The sequence below is a fragment of the Pantherophis guttatus genome, chromosome 4 (genome assembly GCF_059756535.1).
Source record: "Pantherophis guttatus breed Tessera chromosome 4, ASM5975653v1, whole genome shotgun sequence".
Lineage (NCBI taxonomy): Eukaryota > Metazoa > Chordata > Lepidosauria > Squamata > Colubridae > Pantherophis > Pantherophis guttatus.
Genome location: NC_142066.1, coordinates 115862219 through 115866315, shown reverse-complemented (window position 1 = coordinate 115866315; position 4097 = coordinate 115862219).

Below are 4097 nucleotides of genomic sequence, written 5' to 3'. Positions count from 1 at the left end.
GCTCCGTCAGGAACCTTTCAGGATCCATCAGGCGCCTGGGACGGAACCATCTGGTCGGTTCCATCTCCCTGCGGTGGGGGCAGGCGGTAGGAAAGTCTAGTTGAAGGAGTGAATGATCTGTCCATGACAAGGGTTTAATATCTAGGTCCCCTCTACCAAGATCATTCAACCACTGACCAGAGATAAAAATCAGGTCCAGAGTGTGTCCCCCTATGTGAGTGGGGCCTTGAACTAACTGGGTCAGGTCCAAGGCCATCATGGAAGCCATGAACTCCCGAGCCACCTCTGAACGCCTCACCTGCGGATGGGAGGTTGAAATCCCCCATGACAATAAGTCTGGGGGTATTGACCGCCACCCCGGCAATGACGTCGAGTAGCTCAGGCAGGGTCGCTGCCACGTGGCAGGGAGCCAGGTACGTAGTCAGCAAACCCATCTGCACCTCACGGCCCCACTTCACACAAAGAGACTCACATCCGGCTATCTGAGGAACAGTGGTCTCCCTCGGACAAAGACTCTCCCTAATGATCACCGCCACTCCCCCACCCCTCCCCTGGGCCCTTGGCTGATGAAATGCATGGAAACTTGGCGGGCACATCTCTACGAGGGGGACCCCCCCTCTTGGCCCAACCAGGTCTCCGTAATACCTGCCAGGTCTGCACCCCCCTCCAAAATAAGATCACAGATGAGGGGGGCCTTGTTAACCACCGACCTGGCATTACATAACATCAGCCGCGGACCCTGGGCCTGAGGCTCTACACAACCCAGGACACGAGTCACGCATTGGGGGCCGGAGTGCACAATCGCTTGGAGACAGCGCGTGCGCACCCCCAACACTTGATATGACCCCCTGCGCCCGTCATATCTGCCCCTCCCACTCATGATTTCAATTACACAGCCCTTTCTATCGTCCCCCTGCCCCCCGGTTAAATTTCCTTTCGCGACCCCTCTGCTGCAGCTAATCAACCCATCATCCCGCGCAGTCGCTATCTGGACCCCCCCAGGTCCACTTTTACAACCCCCACCCATCCTCCCGGGTCCCCTTAAAATTTTCCTTAAAAAATTAGCTAAAAAACCCCTCAGCCCCCTCTTTGCTGCATGCCATCTCTCGGGGTCCCAAAGCCCGTCATCAAGATAGGCCCTCGATAACATGGAGGACCAGGCCTGCGAGAGGGGGGAGTCTCGCAGTGCAAGAAGGTCGGTTTTTTGGAGCATCAACCGAACCAAAGATGGGAAAAGAAAAGCCAGTCCGGGAATCTGTCATAGTCCAAGGGATAACTGAGCATAAAGGTCACAAAATATCCATTTATAGGGCTGGACTCCACTGTCTTCTCATGACAGGGAGAGGGTCCAATGTTCTTTTTCTCCAACAGAGGCTAATGGCCAACCATCCTCTCACGACGGCCGGTCCCGTTACAAAGTTAACGGGAACAATGTTCTATCCTCTCTGTTGGGATGTGGAAAATCCCTCAGCTCTTTCAAATGGTGCTCAGTCTCTCCTACCAGCAAGGGCGTGAGTGGAGCATAATAAGGGGTCCAAAGTGTCCAAAGTGTAGATGTTAATAACGATGGTAATAATAAAGATGTTAATAAAGATGATAATAGACCCACGGGCACAAGATCTTCCTTGAGATGAGAGTAGGAGTAGCGAGACAGGAAAGCCCAATCCAGGGGTGGTTGGCCATTAAGGCCAACACTCACTCATACCTGGGGGAAAGGGGGGGGAGGAGAGGCCACCCGAGGCCACCCGAGGCGACCAACAAACCAAACCATGGTAAGCCTCCCGCCTCTCCAACCCCAATTTCCACAACCCCCAGTCACAGCTTTGTTCTAAAACACCCCATCACAGTAAAAATCTACTGTGAGCCAGATGGTAGTCCTAGGGGTGAGGCTGTCAGCTTCTCCCCCATCAACCTGCTGCCTGGCTGATTATGGCTATATCATCTGTAAACAATAACAAAAATGATACTAACCCATTATTATTTTCTCTTTTAAAGAGACACTTATCCACTACACCTTCATGAAAACCGATCTTATTTAGCTCTTTAACTATTCATTGGTTCCACTCAAACCCTGATTGTCTCAAACCATTTTATTTAACTTCCAACAATTAGTGTGGTTTTGTGTTTCAACTCCTAAAGGCTTCCTCATATAGATGGTGTATCTCAATGGAGCATGCAAGTATGCTGTCTCTACATCTATATGGTTAATACTATATTTATACTTAGTCGCCCGCACTTGCATTGTTCTTAAAGTACTAGCACGTAAACTAGGAGCAAAAACTTCATCAAAATCTTTTTCGGTCTGAGAAAAACCTTGAGCTACAAGGCGAGCTTTATGGGTTACTGTCCCATCTATGCTTTTCTTAATTTTGTAAACCCATCTACAACCTATTAATTTTTCACCAGGTGGCAATTTCACAGTTTCGTAAACACCTAATTTAGTTAAAGAATTAATTTCCTTACTCATTGCCTCCTTCCAAGCATTCTGTTCCTTTTCAGGATAAAGCTTGAAATCCTCATAATTTGAAGGTTCTATGTTAACCTGGCAAACTACGGTTGCTTTAGATCGATCAGGTGGATGCCTTTCCGTAGTAGATCTCCTAGGTAATACAGGACTTACTGCAGATGATTCATCTGACTCCTCCCCTAAAACTACCTCCTCTAAACCTACTTCCTGTTCTTCATCCTTGATAGAGGATTCTACATCATCTAAATCCTCAGGAATATCATCAGGAATATGATGCTCTATACTAACAGTATTATTATCATGTCTATAATCTGCACGCTCTAGTTTATCCCATCCTTCGTGCTCTAGAAATTTAGCACTTGCACTACAGAAAACACTAGTAGTTCCCTGTGCCCAAAATCTAAAAGACCTATGATTTGATTCATAGCCAACGAAAAACATTTTTCTGGCTCTCTGTTGATCCTTTCTCCTTAAACTAGATGGAATATGTACCCAAGATGGGGCTCCAAATGTATGTAAGTAACTAAGATTTGGTTTCCTCCTATGCCATAAGGTGAATGGTATTTCACCTGTAGAGGAATGAACCACGTTGTTTAACACATGGTTAGCACACATAACAGCCTCACCCCATAAATTTTCAGGCAAACCAAAATCTGCCAACATAGTTCTAGTCATGACTTGTAATGTTTGACCTCTTCTCTCGATATACGAATTGTGTTGTGGTCTGTACGGAGCAGACCATTTATGCTGGATCCCTGCATCCTGCAAAAACTTTTCCAACCTTTGGTTGGTAAATTCTGTACCATTATCAGTCACTAAGCATTTAACCTTAAATTTCTGTGTCCTTTCCACAAAATGCAGCCAGTTGTTAATATGCTGGAATGTTTCACTTTTTGTTTTCACAAGATAACAGAATCCGTATCTTGAATACTGGTCTACTATGCTTAGAATATAGCAGGCACCTCCTATGCTGAGTTTTTTGGGTCCAATTAGGTCTACAAACACTACCTCTAATGGCTTTTTGGTTTTAAAACCATTAACACGGTTTGCTGGTGTTACCCTACTTTTTTTGCTGACTACAAGCATTGCAATTCAAATATTTACTACATGCTTGTAGTTTTATCCCTTCAGATAACTGAACTGTTTTCTTTAACGTCCTGAAATTTAAATGCCCAAGTCTCCGGTGTAACAGATTAATACATTCATCATGTGGTTTAACATTCTTAACAACAGACTTAGACTTAGCCACCAATACTGGGTTATCCCTTAAAATAAATAAATCATTTTCTAAACTTGCAGTAACAACCTTGCCATCTTTCTCAATAAAACACTTATCATTTTTAAATGTTACTGTAAACCCAAATTGCAATAATGATTAACAGATAATAAATTGAATTTTAACCCAGGAATATATAACATAGGCAATGGTTCATTACCAAATGACCAACGAGCAACACCCTCTCCAGCTACCTTAACTTTCCAGCCATTTGCTAGTTTAACATGTTGGTTACTCTTCTCCATTTTAACAAAAAAATTTCTATTTCTAGAAATAGATTGAGAAGCACCACTGTCAACAACCCAACAATCCTGGTTAACATCAGTAGTTGAACTGGATATAGCTAAATTACAA